Raw genomic sequence first — 13,424 nt, forward strand, 5'->3', positions numbered from 1 at the left:
AGCTTGGCCAGTCTGGTCTCACAGTCTCCAGTGACTGCTCTGTATACCAGTAGCTGATGTTTTGCCAATTTCTCTCTGGGCTCCTGTCATGTGCAGTACTGAGTCCTGTGCCTGACATTCCTATTGAGAAATTTCTAAAAGAAGTTGACAGAACAGTGTGTTTCATATATATTTGAATATATTTTGAAGTAATTTGATTACATATTAAGGAATGTCAGAGATTCAAAGAAAGAAATTTGAAAATAATTGTGAAAAAAATGTATTCAATTTTGAACGTGTGTGTGTGTGTGTGTGTGTGTGTACACACTCATATATTCCTCTAAGAAAATCCACATTGGTAATGAAATCATAGTTTTTCACCAGTTCTCCTTTAAATGACCTGCCTATGAAACAACATGGTAAGAACTACTAATGGAGAGAACTACGTTTCCCACAGATGCCCTTCTTCAGCACATTGTGGGTTTAAAATCCACTTTCACACTGAGTGTCGTTGGAGTACCTTGCTTCTATTTTCCTAACTCCTTATGAATAGAAGCTGCTGAGGGTTTCCCATGATACACTGAGTATTTCTTCTTCACTCACTGTGTGATTACATACCACTCTGCATTTAGTTATTCTGGCACTCTTAAAAGCCCAGAGTGCAACAGAAAATAACACTTGTAGAAGGACTCGTGAGATAAAACAATAACAAACACAAAAGTAATTAAGTCATGACTCTAAAAAGACTTAGATATCAAGGGAACTTAGAATACTGGGCAGTATTAACAATCTGCATATGCATGTGGGTTTTTTTCTTAATTTTTGGTATTTAAGTGTTTAGGATTTTGTTCAGCTGAGATCAGTGTCCTGCCTTGCAAAAATCATCATATTGCCCACATTGCATAGTTGCATTTGCATCTGAAGTGCTGCAATGTGTGTATCAGGTTTTCACTGGTTATTGGAGCCGTGGGCTCCTTTGCTTGTTACTGGTTTGCTGCTAAAGAACAGAAAGCAGAAATGCTTCGTATTGCTTAGAAAAGCTAATTGTGCAGTATAACACTGCTCATTCTCTTATTTTAACCTAAATTAGGAGTACATACAATCAGGACATGACTGAAAATCAATGGTTGTTGTTCCCTCATCCACCTATTCAAACCTGGGTAAAACCTGCATGTATAGAAAACGTGCTGTAAATACTCCTCAGTTCGAAGAATACCCTGCAGAATCAGTAAGGGCTTTTAGTCTTTAGAAAAGGTTATATAAAAAACAGTCCATTTACAACATCAATACCAAATTTCACAATTAAGCATCCAAATCCCTTAAAAAGTTTCAACAGTGACGACATTGGCTTTTGTTTTGGCTGACCATATAGTCTATTTATGGATTCACTATTGTTCAGGCTCCAATGTAGCTAAACCAAAGCTAAACTCGTCTCTTTGAAATATTAATTTAAACTTCAGTTCAGTAACTTTAATCTTCCATACTGGAACTAGCTTTTATTAATCCAGACTCTGTGAAGTCTAAAATGATTTTTGAGTTCTTACCAGTGACCTATTTAGGGTTAGCAGAAGGGTCAGGTCCAGAATTTTTACATCAGCTTCCTGTTGTTAAAGTGAAGATCATTTCTTTCCTTTAATCTAAACGATTGTCTGTGGAGAGGTTAGAGGCAGTGAACGATTCCATTTCAGAAAAAAAAAAATTCTAGAGGAATATGTTAGTTATGATTAAGGTGAGTCACTGACTTTGTTCTTAATACCCTAGGTTAAACCTTTTGATTATTTTAAAGTCACCTTTGATTTTAAACATGTCAACAAATTATCTGCACTGTGGAGGGGGACAACACTTGAAAATCCCATTAAACAACTGGATTCTCGAATGGTGTTGCATGTAAAAACAGTACTTGGTTGATAATGTCAAAGTTGGCTTTGGATGCCTCTTCGCTGTAGTTGGAATGTGAAGACTATTTTCTGCAGATTAAATATTACAGTTGCCAAGTGCAAAAACCCCAATTTAGAAGATGATAGGGAAGGTTAACCAGCCACTTGACAGAGTGAATTGGGACAGCAGTAGATTTTCCATGCACATGCAATCAGAGAAGGAAGGATTGAGCACGAAGTAGGAAGTGGGTGAGTAAAGCAGCCTCATCCTCAGGGGCAGACAGAGTGATTACAGTGTAGGATGTAAGTCATATACAAGAGTGGTTAAGGATGGAGTTGAGCGCACTAGGAAACGTGTGAGAGTGAAGAAGGACGGCGTCTGCTCTAATCTCGTAGAGAGTGTCTGGTGCACAGATTTGGCTACGCAAAAGGAAAGTGCAACTGTCACTTTAACAACTTTTCTACATTAGAGGACATCCATCTGTTCTTTGTATGAAGCATGTTAACCACTAAGCAGTTGGTGTCAATATGTAGTTTGTCTGATGCCAAAAGAAAAAAGCCGTGCATTTTAGTTCACTGGCAGAAAACGTGTCAGTATAACATTTCCTTGAAGCACATAATTGTCCTTCTTTTATTCAATGTAGCTAAATTACACATTGATCAATCCTTTGAAAATTGTAAATCAACTGATGACCCTCAGGAAAGTACCTGAAGTATTGAAACTGATTTCAGAATCCTCTTGTAGTCGAAAACAGAGCAATCTATCCTGACAGATGCTAAATTGGCTTGTCTCCATTATGTGGTGCATCTACAAAACAATAGAATTGATTAATTGTGCAATTATAGCCACTTTTATCTTGCTGCATCAGCTCTGCCTAAAGCATGCTAAGGATGCTCTGGAGATGCACGACACCAACATTTAAGACAGCAAAGGAGCAAACAGCATTTTAAAAGCTGTTATAGAGCACAGAAGCACTCCATATACTGTAAGCAGGATATTTGTCAGGTTTATTGCTTTTAATGAGTTACCCATGAAATCATAAGAATGAAATACTGTCATATTGTGTTGCACTACCTTTGTCTTAGTAATATGCCAAAGATGTTTTGTTTGAGTCAGGTTCATTTCTAGAGTCAAAGGTTTCCTTTTTTTTTAAAAAGTTCTCTTCTGCCAGACTTGGAGGCCTCGATGTCACACTGTAAGACAGTTTCTGATATATCTACAAGTAGTCATGTCATCGCCCTTATATCTTTTGTACTTATACAGCCCCATATCATAGCATTTCCAACTCTGTACAGCGGTCCCTCGTTTATCGCGGGAGTTATGTTCTAAAAATAACCTGCGATAGGTGAAATCCTTGAAGCAGCCAACTTTATTTTTTACAATTATTATAGATGTTTTAAGGCTGTAAAACCCTTCACTACATGCTTTGTACACAGACAGACATGAACATTTTCACACGTTTCTCTCGTGTTTAAACACTCTCAAAGTTCAAACCTTCATAGAAAAATAAATCCAGTATTATATAATAAAACCAAAGATCAAACCCTGTTTTCAGGTCCAGAACACGGGAATAGAGCAGCTGCCAGAGAATTCAGCATCAATGAATCAATGGTACAGAAGCAGAGGAAGCAAGAAGAATGAGGTGAGTAAAGTTTGACTTATCTGACTGTTTTGGTTCGCTTAATGCACCTTATAATCTGGAAAATAGGTAACTTCTATCTTCCTTTAGCATGTCCAATTCAATTCAACTCAATTCAATTTTATTTATATAGCGCCAAATCACAACAACAGTCGCCTCAAGGCGCTTCATATTGTAAGGTAGACCCTACAATAATCCATAAAGAGAAAAACCCAACAATCATATGACCCCCTATGAGCAAGCACTTTGGCGACAGTGGGAAGGAAAAACTCCCTTTTAACAGGAAGAAACCTCCGGCAGAACCAGGCTCAGGGAGGGGCGGGGCCATCTGCTGTGATTGGTTGGGGTGAGAGAAGGAAGACAGGATAAAGACATGCTGTGGAAGAGAGACAGAGATTAATAACAGGTATGATTCAATGCAGGTCTATTAACACATAGTGAGTGAAGAAGGTGCCTTTGACGGTGCAAAACGTTTCGTTGACATTTTTGTGTTTGTCGGGGAGAAAACTTACAAACATACAGTGCAGCACTTCAGAGTCACACTGCTAGCGATCAAAGATTTATGTAAATTTAACAAGCTGAACGCATTCTGTGCTGTACAGGAGACACGGCACGAGATTGACTGACAGTGGTCTACAGCCAATTGGGACGCAGAACACAATGTGCTATAAAAAAAAAACATGCAAAATTGCACAAAAAAAAATCAGAGAAACAGCGAGGCCGTGAAAGTTGAACCGCATTATAGCGAGGGAGCACTGTACATCACTTTTGGAATGTAGTAATTATGTTGCAGTAGAGGTAAAGATCAGGTTCCTCTCAAAGCTAGCAGTAGTTTTTCCTGACTAGTAAATATTTCTGCCACAAAGTTTACAAAGATAAGTCCAAACGGAGACGTCACACCTCTGTTAACTGTGTTGAAATAAAGTGACAATTAATAATCAAAGACAACACTGCATCCACCTGAAAAGCTTAACAGACACTCAGTTAAGTACAGATTCTGCAGCTCTGTGCCAAGTATTTGTTTTATTACCAGAGCATAAGAGTAGATTTTGTAGTGTTAGTAATATTACTTAATGTATTTTTTATGATGGCATTTAAATGTTTAATATTCTATGTACTCTTGGCAGCCCTGTGATGAGCTGTCCAGGGTGCACCCAGTGACAGCTCAAACAGGCCCCCATGACCCTCAGCTGGACAGGCCTTTAAGGGAAATGGATAAATAGTCTGACAGACATAAAGGGTCAATCACCCTGTGAGCAAGATGACATAAGAGACACGACTCACATGCTGATTTGGTGACAGTACGTACTGTGGGTTTGTCCTTGCTCCTAACGCTTATCAGGTTAACTTCATGTTCTCCAGTTAGCTCTAATCCTGCCTTTTTGCAGTATTGTGCTACAGTTACATGGGTAAAGTGTGTTGGACTGGTGGAGGAAACAAAGTGATATCCTTGTTAGGTCTTGAATAGCAGCACAGACATTACAAGAGCGAGACACACCACATGAAGAAATCTGAACTGAAATTGATGAGATGATTTTGGATCAGCAAAGACGGTGGTAGATGTCTAACTTCCAATGCAATAAGCTTTTAAAACCTTATTATGTGCAGAATGAGCAAACCTTTATATCAGATGCAGGGCCGTCCTGAGATGTTGGAGGGGCGGGTGCTCAAAGTTAACAAGGGGAACCAAGAACCAGGCTGAATGCCAACAACACACATTCATAAAGAATCTAATATTTCAAAAACAGTTTGTGTGCATGGATCTGTGTCCGGTTAGAAACCCACAGTCTGCAGCGGCTGTGGCCAAATTCTGGAAGACAGAAGACCCTAATTAGCGGTACGCATATTTATAAAAGACAATGTGCTTCTATCTGATTGGTCAAAAACTGTTTAGAAGGGCCGTGGTTTAGACTTAAGCCCCCTTATTGGCGCTCTCCTTCTCCTCCATCGGGTGCAGCTTCACCTAGGGATGGACACACACACACATCCACACACACACACACACACACTTTTCCCTGACCTATTATCCAGTTTCATGCGCCTAAGGTAGCAGCTATCTGCAAGAGCTACTGTTTCTTGACCTTGCTCTGGTTCTCTGTTGCAGTCCTGCACACAGCCTTCCACTAAGACTACACAAACAAGCCTTGATCGTGCGAATCTGTAACTTTTCTTCTTCTTTTTATTTTGAGTGCTCAGCATACAATTAACCATTAAAGTGATGTAAAATTTCACTACAGTCTCACTACAGTCAGTACCATTTGCCAGCACAGGTTTTGTAAACCAAATTTTTCTAGTCCTCACAAATCACATCATACTATATCATTATCATGGGGTGGGGACAATGCAAAGCAAATGTAGTTTTACCTGATGGGTACAATGTTACTGCTGCTGCTGCTGATAGTGCTGGAGGGCAGGGCTGTGCTGATCTCAGACTGTAGACATTAAAGAGTCCATAGGAGAGATGGGAGCTGATTAAACAAGTGTTTTGAGATAATTATAAAATGCAAAGATTGGTGACAGAGCTTGGAACCATAAGACAACAAAACTGTGGGAAATAAACTAGGCTCTGCCTGTGACTCACTCTTTGCCTCCCTTCCATCTCCTCATCTCATCTATCACTCTCCACCTGCTGTTCATCTGAGAACGAGGCACAATTTGCTATTTCATTAATCTATTATTTAATAATCCACACTTAACAACTCCTGCACCTAATCTATAATAATGCAATGATAGACAATGTTATAGAAGCAAAACATTGTGTTTATTATTGTTCTTATACTTGAATCGCTTTGCAATGCAACACCTGAGCTCTTTGTAATCCAGCTGCTGAGGGATCCACTGCCTGACACAGTGCCTTCTGTCACTGTTTCCTCCTCATTTACTTACAGTGCAAGTCTGGACAATGTTGTATCATGAGTAATAATTTTTAAAAAATCTATATACATAAAAACAAACACACACCCACCCACACACACACACACACACACATACAGTGACATTTTATACCTTCTCCAGTATACTGTATATACTGTGGCCACAAGTTTACATCATAGTGCTGATCCAGAATCCTTCCCTTAGTATTTATTCCTAATTTGTTTGATTATCCACTCTGTGCATGCAGAACGCTTATTAAATGTTTAAACTGTAGACATAATATAATTTTGCTACTGTAAAATGAGCATTTTGTCATATTTGAAATATAAATCTAATATAATCGGTTTCCTAATGTATTTTCTTTAAAATACACTGTATAGAAATTATGATAATTGTAATTATGTGGATATGCATATTAGATAAATATAAGCCCTGCATAAAGGCAGGAAAAGCCCTGTACCTTACTTTTGTCAAGGTAAATGGCAGCATTTAGAGCTACGTGGCTCTTCCTTTGGGCGGAGCCAACCTCACTTCCTCCCTGGAGCTGCACCTGGAGCTCATTACCATGGATGTATTTAGGAGCAGATCGTCTGCTGACGAGCGTCAGTTCTTGGATCATTCATGTCACGTTGTTACTCTGAATTTGCACTCACCTTGTTGTCTCTCATTTTCACTCTTCTCCACGGAGAATATCCACTAACCGTCGCAGTAATCCACAGCCTGGCTGCTGGTCGAACTTGCCACCATAACTGCCTCAGCTCCAGCACAGACTCCAACTTCTCGCTTTCACCTACCTGCCTCCCTGGCTTCTCACCTGGACCTCAGGATTGGATCATTTTGGATCACTCACCCGGACCTCCACAGCTTTCCTCATGATTCACAGTACCATGTGTTTAGCTCTAATGTTGATGACTATTGTTGCCTTCACATATGTATATAGATTTTATATCTTTACTCCCCTGTCCCCATTCACTAGTGTTTCACATTGTTACTGAAACGATCACGTTTTGTAAAATAAACTTTATTCACGCCACTTTGGAGCCTCCGTGTTGAATCTGCATTTCAGGTCTGTTCAGTATTCTGGCCTCCCCGGCTGTGACAACTTTGAAATGTTCCCTACCACGGTGGACAGAGCTGCAGACACTCTGCCGTCGAGGGTGAGCGTTAGTCATCATGTGACTGATGCAAGCCAGATCCTTTTATTTAGCAAAATTGTGATTAATAGTTAAATGTTATTGTTGAGGGGCACAGACTAAAAAATAAAAGGGCCCTTGGTGCACCCAAGAGGAAAGAAGCAGGTGCTCAACCCCCCCACCCACACCCACCTCCATCTGCACACGCCTGCTCAACTGAACATTATGTTTGTCCTGTTGTTATTTCCTGTTGACCACTGGAATGAAGGTCAGTTTAAATAATGCTGCTTACTTTGAGAAAGCGGTAATAGTTTGAATATACTTGGTGTTTATACTGGCTACGGTTTGAAAACCAGCCATGGCTCATGCAAGATGGCTGTATATTAAGTAGAGATGGACCGATCCGATATTAGGTATCGGTATCGGTCCGATACTGACGTGAATTAATGGATCGGATATCGGCGAGAAATAAAAAATGTAATCCGATCCATTAAATATCAAAAAAGCACCTCACAAAACTTGCGACATGGCGTAACTCGGCTCATAACCGTAGCAGTCGGAGCAGTGTGCCTCACGTGATTGAGTGACTGTGTGTATTTGTAGCCTCGCTACCAAACCAGCATTTCATCTCCGAGGAAGTTATCCCAGAGAGAAGTAAAGCAAGTGTGTAAGTTCATCTCTGAATGTTTGTAAAGCGTACCTGCGTTAAGCTTAACCACCGATATATGGAGCGTCTGCCTCTCTCTCTCCCTCTCCTGCCGCTACTTCATGAAACTCCTTAATGATCAGCTGATCAGCTTTTCTGTCGGGAGTCCGTCTCTCTTCTTTGTTTTTGGCCCACTTTGCACCAGAAAGAGGAAACCAGCGGCTGAACAACAGCAGCGCGTTTAAGCTTGATAAGCTGTTGTTAGAATGTATTTAATATTACTTTCTACACCAGGATCCTTTTCTACGCAGCTGACGGCTGGTAACTGTGCAGGGGCGGATCTAGCAAAGTTTAGCCAGGGGGGCCGATAGGGCATGAACAGGGAAAAGGGGGCACAAAGGCATACTTTTCTTTCTTATTCTCATTTAAAATGTCTAGCTTGTAATAAATAATTATCTGAATCTTACACCCAAAGTTTTAATCTGATGTAAAATGTATAGAAGTCCATTACTGTATATAGTAACTGTTAAATGTCTAATATACCCCAGTAAGCTATAGTACTTTTTCCTTTGGGAAGGTACCATCTGTGAATTCTGCAATTCTGTAGTAGAAAGATGTTGAATGTATTTACTTATAATTGAAAAATAATTTATTTCTGTGCATTTTTTTTCACACTGCATCAAATTAAAGTTGATTATGTCGATTAAGCATCATGAGGTGGAGGGTGGGGGGTGGTTCCCTATTTTTTTTTTGCTGGGAGTTTGCAACCCTATTAGTTAGGTTGCTTAATATTTCTGCTAAGTACTCTTTAAAATACCAGAATAGGAAGGATGGAGTAGGTTTAAGTTTATTAGATTGATCAGTATTGCTGAACTATGAAATATTTTGGGTGCAGTGTATTTTTTACATACAGCTATAACAGAGTAGCTTTAGTGTTGTTGTTTATTTAAACTTGAGTATGAATTTATACAAAATGCAGCAAGATATTAAAGAAACAGTTTTATTGATTAAAAAACACTATATCGGATTCATATCGGTATCGGCAGATATCCAAATTTATGATATCGGTATCGGTATCGGACATAAAAAAGTGGTATCGTGCCATCTCTAATATTAAGTATATGCAGCACAGGTCAGCTGACCACAGCCTGTCTACAAAGAAAACTCGAAGTCACAACAGAAATTATTACATGAGTCATTTCATGTCATGATTTATTTCACTGAAGAACTTTCCAGTCCCACTTCAACCCCTGATTACTTACATATATGTTAAAACAAATTAAATTGATGTTTGAAGTAATTAAGACTAGAGCACATGGAAGCACACTTGACCAACAAAGCAAATATCTGTTTTTATTATGTCCAAGAGCAACTTGAGTGGCAACATCATGCTAAGCTTCACTGAGTCTGGACTGGTTTTATATTTGCTCCCCCACTATGTTCAATCACAGGCTCAGGGGAGGGAATTGACACTCTTCTCTGCCGAGACATGATGGATGCAATCAGTCCTGATCGTCAATCAGTCATACTGCAACCTTTACAGAAAAAAGCATGAAACAAACAAATGCTTATGGAGAGCTAGAGGGACAAATACTCAAACATCAAAGAACTGCTGTTGTGTTATTCAAATCTTTCCACAAGAAGGAAAAATATGTCCGAAAACCTATTGTGTAGTCCTCCTCATTTAAAAAAAATAAATATTGTATAGTCTTGTCAAATATGAATCTGTCCAACTCAATTAAAAAAAAAAGGTAAGGATAAATAATAATAAACATGTGGTGTTTTCAAATCTGTTCACGGGTTTTGTGACCACAGTGGTCTGGTATCCTGATAACATTGAACTGGCCCAAACCTACAGTATACCAAAGGCCACAATTTGACCCTTGACTGTCATCACTGACTCAGCATGAATAAAAGTTAGCCACAGGTCTGCATTACATGGCGAAGCTGTGTGGTGTTTTCTGACATTTGCGACACAATCTGGTAAGGCCATCTTGTCAGTACTAACCACATCAGGTTGTGCCAGTGCTGGAACCAAACCACAGGTTCCATAATTCATTATTATCAGGATGTCCTAAAAACTCGCTGAAAAGCCTTCAGCTGATCCAAAATGCTGCAGCAAGAGTCCTGACAGGGACTAGAAAGAGAGAGCAGATTTCTCCTGTTTTGGCTTCCCTTCATTGGCTTCCTGTTAAATCCAGAATTCAAATTCCTGCTCCTCACATACAAGGTCTTAAATAATCAGGCCCCATCTTATCTTAATGACCTTGTAGTACCATATCACCCTATTAGAGCACTTCGCTCTTGCACTGCAGGCTTACTTGTTGTTCCTAGAGTATTTAAAAGTAGAATGGGAGGCAGAGCCTTTAGTTTTCAGGCCCCTCTTCTGTGGAACCAGCTTCCAGTTTGGATTCAGGAGAATCCAAACATTTAATAAGCGTTTTGTTTGTTTGTTTTTTCCCGCCTGTCCCGTTTGGTTCTTTTGCCATCAGAATTATTGTCTAAAGGCAAAGAAAGATGCCCAACAGATTTACTTTACCAAATGGACCATCCCGGCCTTGCCGTATTGGTGTATTTGATTCACCTTTTCTTTTTTTGTTTATTTTATTTTATTTTCATTTGCTACACACAGGACAGACATGACTGGGGAAAAGAAAAGGGAGAAAGAAAGAGAGGTAGGGAAAGAAAAACAGCGGGGAAGAGGAACGGTGATAAAGGGCAAAAAACAACAAAACAAACAGACAAAAAATGCATATATCAATCACCTGGATCACCTGTTGAGAAAGAAAAAAGAGAAAACAAGCAAAAAGAGAGAGCAATATAATAAACAACATCACCGCGATAATCTATGTGAATATAACAGTAAATACTAAATATTAAACATTATTGTGCAGCACGTAGAATCGACAGCGCACAGTATGCTTTGAGGTAGGATCCAAAAAGGGTGTAGTTTGTGTGTGTGAGCACCTGTGTGTACACCTGTGAGCCTGAGCGCGCTTGTATTTAAAAGGTTCCTTCATGTAATGATCTGCTAGAGGGTGTGGGGGGCCACTGCCCCGTCCTCCAGGGCATGAAGCAGGTATGGAGGAGATCAAGACTCCAGACATCCAGAGACCCTCAGAGCACAAGAGACCAAGGAAGACCAACGGATGGGCAACTCTCTACTTTTACTTTTACTCTACTTTCAAGATTAGGCTTCAAACTTTCCTTTTTGCTAAAGCATATAGTTAGGGCTGGACCAGGTGACCCTGAATCCTCCCTTAGTTATGCTGCAATAGACGTAGGCTGCTGGGGGATTCCCATGATGCATTGGGTGTTTCTTCCTCACTCACTATGTGTTAATAGACCTCTCTGCACTGAATCATATCTGTTATTAATCTCTGTCTCTCTTCCACAGCATGTCTTTATCCTGTCTTCCTTCTCTCACCCCAACCAATCACAGCAGATGGCCCCGCCCCTCCCTGAGCCTGTTAAAAGGGAGTTTTTCCTTCCCACTGTCGCCAAAGTGCTTGCTCATAGGGGGTCATATGATTGTTGGGTTTTTCTCTTTATGTATTATTGTAGAGTCTACTGTACAATATAAAGTACCTTGAGGCGACTGTTGTTGTGATTTGACGCTATATAAATAGAATTGAACTGCACTGAAATAAGGACACACACTGGTCTCAAATGTGTCTGCTGTATTTGAAGGACAGAAATCAGTATCCAAGTACAACTGTTACCTTGAAAAAAAGGTCATTTCGTGCTTTATAAACTGTTGATGCTTCAAATATTACAACACACAGCAGCTAACAGGCGGCCTGGTCTCATTCATACACCTGTCACATAACGTACGCCTGGTCAGGATCCCTTGTCCTTGAACTCCATGGGTATGCTTAGGTTAATTCACATTGTGAATTATTAAATAGTGTGAATTATTAACTAATTTTGTCTAGACGGTAAGAAGCAAACAAAATGTAAATTTAAAAAAACTAAGAGTGTAATCTAAGTAGCCTGATGCTGTCCTTCTTATGTGAACTGTTCTTTCAAATAGAAACGTTTGCTCTCTAATGTTGCTGTGGTCATTCTATTACACCTCTAGCATCAAGAGAATCTGTGCTGTGTACAACCTGAACACAGGTCAAATATAGACTTTTTCTATCATTTTAACGAGTACATAAAAGAGTGGGCGGATGGAAAATCCTCTGGGGACACAAAATAACCAAAATGTTTAATAACGCTCTCTATTATTGATGGGTAATTTGTGTCACTATTTAAAAGAAGCCAAAACCATTCAGGGAAAAAGTGAAAAGCAAAGACATGTCTAAGCAAGAGAAAAACATGTTCAGCGATACAACTGAAAAAGAAAACATTGGTCGACTAGTTTTGCACAAAAAAGTTGTTGAAATGTCCTTCAGATAGCGAGATGTTTAACACAAACATTTATTCTACAGTTATTATAAAGATGAATCTGTCAACAAAGGCAGCAGACAGGTTTATGCCCAAGTGGTCTGTGGGAACGGACTTACTTTCCCTTTACTGGGCATGTAAAGTAAAGGAACTGCAGTTTCTGGCACTTCACCTCTGACTTTGACTTTTTTTAGTTTGAGACCTACACTACATCCTTCAGACCTCAGTGTGTAGAGGGCTTCTTGGAATGGTATCCATGGCTGAGCTGCATCCCACCACTGGTACACCAGTATACCACCACTGGACTCTAGAGCAGTGAAGATGTGTTCTCTGGTTTGGTTGCCAGAGGAATGGTATATGTCTGATTGTACTGTGTTAAGTTTCAAATTTGGTGGAAGGGCTGTGGTTGTTTTTCAGGAATTAGGCTTGGCCCCTAAGCAAATATGTTTGGCATTATAATGTAAATCAGATTATTAGGGGAATTTAAAGCACACTGGAGCTGCTTTCCAAATATTAGAAATCACTGTGTGATGTAAAACCTGCTGAGCAAACCTGTAGCTGAAGGATTAAACATGAATTCTGCTGTGATATTATCCAACAAAAATAAGATAGAAAGATGTATAGCATGAAATCACTGTGGGGGACATTTACACTTTGAGCGAATGGCCTTCACAGACTGCCTCAGCTGCTCACTTAACCAGGAAACTATGATGGATGTGTTTATGAAGTTTTATAAGCATCGCCTACATGTAACTCTGTCCATAAACAGCAGACACATTTTCTCTAGCACTGCAATACTCTATGTTTGGCTCTGTGTACCAATTTTTCTACGCATGTTCCAATAGATATGGTTTAGGAGTTAATTCAATATAATTTTTCCATGTCG

Source organism: Oreochromis niloticus, linkage group LG16, assembly GCF_001858045.2.
Source record: "Oreochromis niloticus isolate F11D_XX linkage group LG16, O_niloticus_UMD_NMBU, whole genome shotgun sequence".
NCBI lineage: Eukaryota > Metazoa > Chordata > Actinopteri > Cichliformes > Cichlidae > Oreochromis > Oreochromis niloticus.